The 11,504-nt window shown below is 37.5% G+C and overlaps 1 pseudogene; it reads left to right on the top strand.

The window, feature by feature from the left end:
* The first annotated feature begins 864 nt into the window (after nt 1-864).
* LOC112307573 (U2 spliceosomal RNA) lies at nt 865-1,008 on the top strand (annotated as a pseudogene).
* Nucleotides 1,009-11,504: the final 10,496 nt, after the last annotated feature.

Below are 11,504 nucleotides of genomic sequence, written 5' to 3'. Positions count from 1 at the left end.
TTTTTGAATGGGAGAGTAAAACTATCAGAGTTGTATTACTTTAATCTGGAAGTTATTTGTGATTGTTTTGATAATGATAACTTTATATCACTTTAGTCCACACTAAAATAGAACAAGGAGGTCAATACTCATGGTGAGTTCCAAATGTCTTTTCTTCGGAGTAACTACATCAAATTCAGTATTATAAAGGTGGATATCTGGGAGAAAGGTGAGCCATGCTCCCAGGTAGGCAATACATGATATAACATATACTCTATTAGAGGTAAGGCATTTACATAATACCTTTTTGTTTGTATTTCTGGAACAGGGCCTGGGAATCTGTGTTTATAAAAATCTTAGGTTCGATGATTAGCAGTAGGTTAAGTTTTTGCAAATGTAAAATTTATAGGATTTGGTAAAATCCTATATGTTGGACAGGGTGGTGGGATGAAAGAAAATGGGAACTCCGAAGCAGAGACTTACACATATGAATAAGCATAACAGTCATCAGTGAGCTTGTTAAAATGCAAGCCAGAGGTTCCCATCCAATAGGTCTGGAGTGGAGCCCCAGAAATCTGGATTCTTAAACAAGAGTTCTCTTGAGTTCAGTGGTTTTCAAACATTAGTGTTCAACATGCACTCGGAAAGCCTGTAAACACAAAGAATACCGGGCGCTTAGCCCAAGAATACAGATTTCTAACTAGCCTCCAGGTGATGCTGGGAACTTGGACCCACTTTGAGAACTGCTATTTCAGTTGGGTCAATGCAGTTGATTTTTAAAGCCCAGGTAATGGGGAAAATGACAGTGCCTTTATCACAGTTGGTCTTCACCTTTTATGTTAGGTTGATTAAAGGAAACCAGACTTTTATTTCTGGTTACCTTTAATCACTTCTCAGCCTTTTGGCTAAGATCAAGTGTAGTGTTTCAGGTTACCTTTGTTAGATAAAATAATGAAAGATGTGATGAGGAACTCCTTTAGCTTTACCTTGTCTGGGAAGCACTTTATCTGCCCTTCCATTCTAAATGATAGCTTTGTTCGATAGAGTAATCTGGGTTGTAGGTCCTTGCTTTTCATCGCTTTGAATACTTCTTGCCAGCCCTTATTATATGAAATGTTTAAGAGTCTTATCTAAGAAAAAGTAGAAGATCAAAACTATGAACATTAAAATGACAACAAACTTACAACTATCAACTGAATCTAAAAAACGAAAACAAACTAAGCAAACGACTAGAATAGGAACAGAATCATAGATATGGACATCATTTGAAGGTTTGTCAGCTGGGAGTGGGAAGGTGAAGAATGGAGGAAAAAGTATAGGTATAAACATAATTGGGTATGTACAAAATAGACATGGGGATGTTAAGAACAGTATAGGAAATGGAGAAGCCAAAGAACTTATATGCACTACCCATGGACATGAACTAAGGGAGGGGGATCACTGGAGAGAAGGGGAGTATCAGGAGGAGGGGGACAAAGGGGGAAAAATTGGGACAACTGTAATAGCATAATCAATAAAATATACTTAAAAAAGAAAAAGTAATGAAAGATGTTTCATCATTTGTTCACCTTATGTTTATAAACACACACATAAGCATGATGAAATTTAATATCTATTTGAAAAAAAATTATTAATAACTACATTCCCACTGGCTGAAAAGTGGGAAGAAAAATTTATTCTTCCACAAGTGGATTAAAATATCTTTTGGATATAGAGTAATAAAAATTGCCAACCTCTTTAATTATTATTCCTATGTTATAGAGTCTAAAATTTAGATTATAAAAATAATAGAAGGGCTAACTTGTTTTTAGTATCTCTAGTCCCTCCTCAGTTTTTTTTCTTTTTTAAATTTTATTTTTGATTTTAGAGAGAGAAGGGAGGAAGAAAGAGAGGGAGAGAAACATCAATGTAAGAGAGAAACATCGATTAGACCAAACCCTCAACTCAGGCATGTGCCATGAAAACAGTGACCTTTCAGTTTGCAGGATGACGCCCAGCCGACTGAGCCACAGGCTGAGTCACTGCTCAGTTTTCTAAGACAGGAGTCAGCCAGCAAACTATGGCTAACAGACCAAATCTAGCCCATGTCTGTTTTTGTATGGGCAGCAAGCTAAGAACGGTTTTTAAATTTTTCAAATGGTTGAAAAAAAGAAAAGTGTTTAATGACACTTTTCATAATGAAAATTATATGAAATTCAAATCTTGCTGTCCAAAACTATATATCAGGAGATTATATATTAGGAGATTGTGTGTGTGTAATTATAAGAAATTGACTTATGCAGTTACGGAGGCTGAGAAGTCCCATGATCGACTGTCTGCAAACTGGAGACACAAGAGAATTGACAGTGTAAGTTCTAGTCTAAGTACGGAAGAGCAATGTCCCAACTGGAAAACAAGCAGAGAGTGTGAATTCACCTTTACTCCCCCCTTTTTTCCCATTTAGGTCTCCAACAGATTGGGGAGGGCAATCTCCTTCACTTGGTCTACCAATTCAATTGTTATCCAGAAACATTCTTACAGACACACCCAGAACCATGTCCAACCAAATACCTGGGCACCCCCTGTTTTATAAAGTTTAATTGCAATCCAGCTATGCTCATTTATTTACACATTGTCATTGATGGCTGCTTTCGTGCTAAGCAGCAGAGATGACCAGTTGAGATGGAGAACACAGATATTTATAATCTGACTCTTTAAGAAAAAAGTTTGCTAACTAATGTTCCAAGAGATTACTTAAAAAATATTAATGTAAGTATATATCACCTAGGGTTCTTGTTAAAATGCAGAATTTGATGCAGTAGGTGGAGACCACGGTTCCCCATTTCTGACATGGTCCCAGGTGAGGTAATGCTGCTGGTCTGCAAGCTGCATTCTGTTTCTCAGTTTTTGTGCTTGTTACTGTCCCTGACCTCAATGCCAGAAACTCCTGTCTGTACAAATTTCCCTTAGGTCCAACTAGCTTAAATCCTGTTGCTTTTGTTACTTTTTCTAACTGTCCCGGTTTACTGTGATCTCTTCTTCCTCTGCACTATGCTTCACTCTTTTGGCCTTTAAGTGTAATCTGTATTGTCTTGTTTGACTGTTTAACGTGCGACTATCTTAACTGGCCACTCCAAAGACTGAAACTCCCTCAAAATAGAGGTCCTGTTTCTTAGACATCTGTTATTTATAAAGCTCATGTAATACCTTACACCTGGAAAATATTCTAAAAATATTTATTAAATTAATTACTGTTCCACATTTAGACAAACAATTTTTGCCAACAACATCATTACAGCGAGGCAGTATTTTTATCCATTCACATATTTACACTTAATTTGTTTTTCTTTAATTTATTTGATATATTTGAGCGGTGAAGATTATGTTTCTTCCAGAAGAAAGACAGTTTTGAAGTACAACATAAATCTTTGGATTGATATATTAGATTATAGACTTGAAATTTAAACTTGGTTCAAACCTTGAGGTGAAAAGTACAACTTAATTATAACCGGAAAAGTGCTTATTGAGCAAGTTGTCCAGAGGCTGGAGAATTAGAAATGCAATGTTAATATCAGTAGTTTAATAATCTCATTTTCAGAATTTGCTTGAAGATATTGAGGAATTACAATAGCAAATCATGTATGAAAGTTTACAGACTATGAAGATGTTTTATTTGGCCATTAAGAATCATACATTCCAAGCTTTTAAAGAGAATTATGTGAGTAGTTAAGGAAGATGAGAAACTTCTACAGTCATAAAAATTAATCAGTTTATTTTTCCCTTCTAATCAGTTTAAAATTTCTGCCTGAATTATTTAAGTATATGCAAAGAATGAGAATGGTCTGATGGATTATGAAGCAACGTTCAAGGAATACTATCGAGATAAAAGAATAATTATGTTTGGCATTTCTAGTACTCAAAGCCACACTCTTTATATCTTTTACTCAAAAACAACTGTGATAATTTCACTATATAATAGATTTTTAGACTTAACAAATGCAAATAAATAGCTTTTTCATAAATGTTGTGCCTAAGGAAAAACTATAAAGAAATTTCATATGTAAAAACTTTATATCAGATTTGAATAAAGTATCTGAGTTCTAAAACCTTTCATGTGTCAGTATATATTTTTCTTCTAATCAACACATTATTTTTGGCCTTTTAAAATTTATTTCTACTAATAGTCTCACATTAACAAGCAAACAGGATCAGAGGGAAACAAGCCATCAGTTGACTTGATACATCACAGTTTATCCACATGGTGGAGCCATGTGGCTAGATCCTGGAGACACCGGTTTTATCATACTGACTGTTTTCAAATAATTTATGGTAAATCCAACCAACCCAATTTCTTGTTCCTACATGCAGTTTTTCTCTGCTACTATTAGATTAGTTTCTTATTATCTCTCACTTAGCATCGTGCAGTCTTGTTCCATTCCAGTCTTCCATAGCACCAGTTCTCCAACCTTGGCTGCACTTGAGAATCAGCTGGGTAGTTTTTAAAAGCTGTTATGCTTGGTACCTGGCCTGAGGCTAACAGAACAGGAGTCTTTGCAGGGTGTGCTCTCAGCGTTGGCAAGTTTCAGGACCCCACTTGTGATTCTATCCTGAAAGAAAGGTTGCAAACCAGTGCTCTGTGCTCCACTAGAGATCTCTTTCTAAATTTTAAATTTAATCATGTCATTCCACAGTTAAAATAATTCATCAGGTCCTCATCAACTTCAGAAAAAAATCAAGTTCCTTAACAAGGCAAACAATCTCCTTTAACATCTGGTCACTGCATCTCCAGCATCCTCACAACCACCTACTACCCCTCAAAACACACAGAGACTCAGCCTACACAATTACTTGCAGGCTTCTAAATTCACCAGGTTTTTTCACACTTCCAGGCTTGGGCTCATATTCCTAGCAACTATACAATAGGCACTAATTAATGTTTACTGAATGACTAAATGAATAATGTAAAATGGCTTTGTCTCATTTAGGACAGGTATGTTTATTTCTGTCAAACAAATCCCACTGTTTGCTTCCCTTTTAGTAGTGGAGTACAAAATGTGGCATTGGATTAACCACCAAATGTTAAGTATATTTTAAAGCAGACACTGTGTTCTGCCAATTTATTCCATTCAAAAGGAACATTTGAAAGCTTCAAGAATAGCTGCTTCTCTATTGTACTTATTTTCATTCTAAAATGTTCAACTCTAACATTTGTGGTTAAGTCAACAGACTGCCTGTGGGTGATGATGTTCTGCAGTTATTCTTTTAAAATTAGTACATCCTTGGACTCACTGGCTATTCATTTAGAGAATTTGGTCTTACAACAACCTAGCAACTATATTTGAAAGGCCGAATGTTCTTGAAGAGGAAGAGGTATGATTTTAGTAAGGGCCACCTTATCTACTGGGCACAGTAGGCACAGTGTCTTGTGACCGCAATGCTTGTAGGAGTCTGAGAACATGTTTCAATGTCCTTCCAATCAGAATTTAAGATGGACTTTTAGGTTTAAAATGTTTTAATATAGAATAGTAATATCTTAATCTTTATGCCATTAGCATGATACAATACTTTTTTTTAATGGAGAAAGGGGACCACGAAGGCAAAAGTACTTAGGACCCTAGTTTCAGTGAAACTGGAGAGGGGCCTCCAGCCGTAAAAAGTCTCCCAACCAGTGCCTGCCAGATGACATAAATGCTGATGGTGACTCCCTGGGTGTTTCGGACTTACGATTAGGCCCTCAATATCTATCCCAATACAATTATTCTTTTTTTCAGAAGCAGAGGTAGTTGCTGGTACTCATATGTTAAACATCTGTAAAATGCCCTTCTAATCATCCTCTTAACCTGCTTTTTCACAATGGCATGTGCTTTTTTATATCTAAGTGAGTTATCTGGCACTAAAAGCCACCTTGGTGAACAGGTGCAGCTCCATGGTGCTCGGATAAAAAGGTGCCAATACGAGGAATGAGTGCAAGCAGTCACCATATAACACAGTCCTATCATGTGTACTCTGTCTTCAGAAGTGGTCTTCTAATAGGCCCGCCAGTGAAAGAGGTTGCTAAAGTTTTCAAGTTTATGAAAATAAATTTTGAAAGTGTTAATTATTGCAAAGAGCTCACAGTTAGCTGAGGAGCACCTTTAGTGTCAAAATCTATGATTGGGCTGTAGATGGTGGTTATGTGCAATATTAAACAAGTGGTTTTGCCTTTCTAATGTAAATTCAAACATGCTACTCAATCAACTAGTGTTTCTGTGACATTAGATAGGCTTAATATAGTTCTTAGTAAAAGATAAATAATAAACTCTACTGCCTTCACTGGATTTTCCAGGCAATCCCTTTTTGTTGATGGGAATGTTTTACTATTGAAGATCCATGATAATTACAAAATGTTTAGAGTACACTCTTTGGGTAAATCGAGCATCATTTGTTTAACCTTAGTGCCCTGCTTATAAACAGCAGGAGTCTCTTAGCTATGTGGATTCCAGTTCCCTAGATGGCATTCAAGTTGCATACTTACATAACAACAGATCTTTCTTTGCAAAAAATACACCGATGATTTTGACAAGGTTAGCTCATAATGTTAACAACTGACTCAATTTAAGCTCATAATTTTTGACAAGTGACTCATTATTGTCTAATTTATTGTTGTCAATATTTCTTTGTTTGGTTTGCCCCACATCTTTTTCTTCTTCTTTACTAAATGCTTAAATTCAACAGTTACTAAAGGCTTGTAGTGACAATATATCATGCCCACAATGATTAATCCAAGGAGTGAGCACATGATGTATATTGTACCAATCAAACTTGAACTTAAGTCGGAGGAATGGGCCCTTTTATCTTAAGTGGTGAAGATGTGAGGATTCCAGTCCAGGAGTTGCCAGTTGTGGTGATTCAGCCTTGGACTGCAAGTTCTAGACAGACAGGTGGAAGAAATAAAAGACAAGAGGGGAAAAAAAAGGCAAGAAACAGCATCTTGAGCAAGGCATTCAAATCTCTGGTTCCAGTTCCTGAGGTCCTTGGAAACCTTTGTTTTTGCAGTTCCTTTCCTGGGCTCAGCTGATCTTATCCAACCCTTGAGTTAATACAATGCCCTTTGAATATATCTGCAAACACGCCCACCCTCTACTTTACCACTCTTCTCATCCTAAGCTTAAATCTTTCCATACCTTTAAGTAGCATATTTTAAAATGTTAACTAAGGATGAAACTTCAGGCATATTAATTGGTTAAAAAAAAGTTAAGGATAATAGGATTTTAGGATTAAATGAGAAAAATATATATCAAATATTTGATCAGTGCCTGGTATATGATAATGCAATGTAAGTATTAGTTATTATTTTTTCCTTTCTTATTTGTACAACACATGCTTTGAAGACTGTAATAATTAATACATATGATTATATTAATTTAGAATTCTTAGTTTCACAAGACAAAAAACCAACTTGAATACATTTTCTGATTAACAGTAAAGTAGCTGTTCCAAATCATGGAAACCTACCTAGGCCTATACCTAGAATGTACAGAGTCCAGGGCAAATTTTTTTCTATTAGGCCCCTGTCTATGTAGCTAATTTGATTTTAAAATGCATTATAAATGTATAGGTCCAGGTGAGTTATAGTAATATATTGATAAAAAGTTAGAATAATGAGTAGAAAGATTTTTATGTATTTGTTTATTGTCCAATCATGCAGCTGAGAATTCTTTGTGGTGTCTGCCAAGAACCATGAAGGCTGTAAGAGTTCACTCTGCTTACAATCTCAGAAGTTAGTTTGTTTTTATGTCAAGGACACTAGCAAAAGACAGGAAACTCTTGGGTCAGAGACAAAGGAATTAATTGTTCACAGCACATACACACACACAAAACAGCACGATCATCAGCGTATTTGCATTAGTTCTCTTTGCCAAGTCCCACCAGGTGGTACAATGAGCCCTGATAACACCTGAACATACAGTAGGTTGTGTTATAGGAAAGGATCCAAGGGCCAAGAGTGCGGAACTTTCTAACAAGTTGCAACTTGCTGTTTTCTAGCGAGCAGCAAACCACTCAGCCTTACCCCTCCCCCCAGTCTTGCTGCAGTCACTTAGTGTCTCTGCGACTAGTTACAGAAACTGGTCAATGTCAGAGATGGATAAACACTGTCACCTGGCACACAGAGCAACAGTAGGACTGACTGCTCAGGGCGCATAGCAGACGGCCATTCCTAATAGCGTACAGACATTCTCTCTCCCTCTTCAGGTTCAGGAACCATCTCTTCATGTTCTGTACTGTTGAATGCATCATTCCTGGCTAATTTTATATCTTTCATTGAGAAAAAAGGCTTTAACATTGTTATTACTTACAAGATATACCTTTTTGGAATCTGCTGATATTGAAAAATAGAAATCTTGTTTCTGCAGTTCCCTAATACTATTTATTTAATTATGGTTACATGATTACTCGTGACTGCAACATCCATAGTGCCTCCCACGATTGCTCACTTCCAGGGATTCCCTCAAATGTTGTCACTGATTCCTTGATAATGATCACAAATGTAAGCTTTACTTAAACTACACAGGAAAGCATGCACAACAATTCATTTTCACTCATGTTAAATTTACCATTAAGAAAGTTTTAGTATAAACATAAAACAACATGTCTTCTAACAATGTTTTCTCTTGAATCCTTTGTGCTACAATCATTGCATTCCTAGCATGTGATCTCACTCAGTGTTGACTCCCCTGTCTTCCTTCCACACACTGCTATCAGCAGAGAATAGTTACAGGGCTTGGGGGAATGGGAGAGCAAAAGAACAGTCCAATTTGTGCAAGGAAATCATCTCAGGAGAGCATAGCATGATCACATTGGTCCAAGGCAAGAGCAGTTATCAAGCCAAAGTCCTTGGATAAAAGGTGCATCCAGCCCCGGCTGGTATAGCTCAGTGGATTGAGCGTGGGCTACGAACCAAAGGGGCATTGGCTCAATTCCCAGTCAGGGCACATGCCTGGGTTGCAGGCCAGGTCCCCAGTAGGGGGCGTGCGAGAGGCAACCACCCATTGAGTTTCTCTCCCTCTCTTTCTCCTTCCTTTCCTCTCTCTCTAACAACAAATAATTTTTTTAAAAAAGGTGCATCCACACCCAGAGGGCTGCAGACATGTGGCATAGAGCCTGTACGGAGGATAGGTGATGGCACTAGGGGCTGGTAACCAGGGTTGCATAGGGTAAATCGCACTCTTGGATACTAGGCCAGAGGTGGCACTGTGGTCAGAACAAGAGCTGAGGGAGAGCTCACTCACAAACCTACACACATAGCTCGAGCCCAAGGCTCAGCAATGGATCCTTGGTAACCCAGTCCTGAACTTGTCTTATAGCTGATGATAACATCAACCAACCTCTGCTGCATGTAAGTGCCATTATGGCAACCCACTCTCATGTGATCCTATGAAAAGAAATGCTGTGCTGACATTGGGAGTTATCCGTTCATCAGGCTGCCCTCCTGGAATAGGACCAACTGTGGGGCACAGGGCAGCTCCATCAGCGTGAGTCTCAGAGCTCCTTGGGGTATTTGGTTGACTTCACTCCATGGAAAGAGAGTTGGAGTGTTCCCCAAAGTGGAGAAATGGGGCCTGAAGCTCTTGTGGTTCATGATTTGAGCTTAGAGAACACTGTCTAGATGGCGCCACAAGCCACGGCCAGTGCCAGGGACTAGAGGGTGCTTTAGAAAATTTAGAGAAAGGCATTCTGAAGGTCGGAGCTCTTCTGGAACTAGAAATATGCAAACTTCCACATATTCTACAGCCTACTCTTTTACTGTTTCAGTTCTAACTTTTTTTGTTTTTAAACTTTTAGACTTGAAAATCAACTTATATTTGTTAACTCTTTGTACTAGCTCTTCTTCAAAATCATTGTATCATTTGGAATGTTATGTTAATTGAAAATATTTCTTTTAAAATGTCAATAATTTTCCAAGAGTTTGATGTACTTTATCTGTGAAAGCAACAGATATTCTGTGTCACTGGGATGAGAATCAATTCAGCTGCTGACACTATTCTCAATAAATAATGATTCAATGTCTCTCATTCCTGTTTAAATACTCACATTTAATATTTGTCTTCTCTAATTTTACATGGGTGGCTCAGATGATCTGTATTTGCTAATTAAAATAATTTTGTGGTTAATGAGTGTAATGTGCCTATAATGGGTGTATTATCTCATTAAACTACTAGATTAACTTGTATTTTGTGAGTTTGCTGTAATCATACCCATTGTTTTATTTGTTCTTCACAATAACTGTAGGTCATATGACGAGCTGCGTTTGGCAGAAGGGGAAGCCAAGGTGAGTGACCTAAGGTCGTTTAAGATTATATAATTGGTGTTGCAGCTATGGACAAACTGAGCTTGCTGGACTCCTCATCTGATGCCTCCTCATCTGATGCTCTCGTGCTTTTGATAATTACCACACACTTTCCCCAGGCACACCTGTCATGATTAAGTTAGTATTTATTCTAAATCTTTTTCAATGTTCATTGTGTCAGAAAAGGTAACATGTCATTTTTCTTTCCTTCTTGATGCCTCTATTGCTTCAAGGGAATATAGTTTTAATATTCAATAGCAAATATTAAATATATCTATTAAACATGATATATGACAAGAAATCTATATCCTGCATTCAGAATTTTACTGTTACCCAACATTCTGAATGCATGTCAAATGCAGCGAGCACAGTGGATCTCCCCGCCAGTCACCTTTTAGCTACCTCAGTATCACAGCTTCTCAGGGCTGTAGACAGAAGGATTTGTTGCATGTCAGATTTGATGCTCCATGTCCCTTTCTTAATTCTGAATAAAGAATAAAAGTATTAGTATCCTTATATGCTTGGTAACTGATACCAGAGCTCAGCTCCACATTTTCAGAAGAAGTGATGCAGCCACACCTGCCCTCAGGGTTCCTTCCATCCGGGCTGTTGGCATTCCACAAGATCCCAGGAGATCCGCAGACTCCTTATGATCTCTTAGGCGTCCAGGATGACTTTACACAGCCATGGGGTGGTACAGCGTGGCAGGGTACAGCAGACTCTCACTTCGTTACTTATGCATTGTGGATTTTGGTCAGTCCACCTGTTTAATGTCCATTTGCGCTCACATCAACATGTAGGGTTTTTTTTTAACAGAATTTCTCAAATAAAATCCATTCACATTCTTTTGAAATGACTTGAAATCTTGGCTTCTTTGGCATTTTATTATCAAAATCTCTAAGGTTCTAACAATGGTTTTGTGATAATCCATGTTTATCTGTGGAAGGTTAGGGAAGAAGTAAATTCGGTGAGTACTGGAAACAGAAATTCAACATTCTACACTATTATTTTCTAGTTTTTTCTTCCCTCCCATTTTTGATTATAAGTGTTCAGTTTTAAAAACATTTTTCCCACAGTAGCTAATATACTACCTAGAAAGAAGAGACATGCAGGCAGTGGCATACATTAGAAAAAACAGATGCAAGGCTTTACTAGGACTTTCTTTTACCATGTTCATGTACTTCAGATTCCCTCAGGAACTTGGTGCTGTTTGCTAAAT

Source organism: Desmodus rotundus, chromosome 1 (genome assembly GCF_022682495.2).
Source record: "Desmodus rotundus isolate HL8 chromosome 1, HLdesRot8A.1, whole genome shotgun sequence".
NCBI classification, from domain to species: Eukaryota; Metazoa; Chordata; class Mammalia; order Chiroptera; family Phyllostomidae; genus Desmodus; species Desmodus rotundus.
This window is presented reverse-complemented; position numbering and strand designations above follow the sequence as displayed.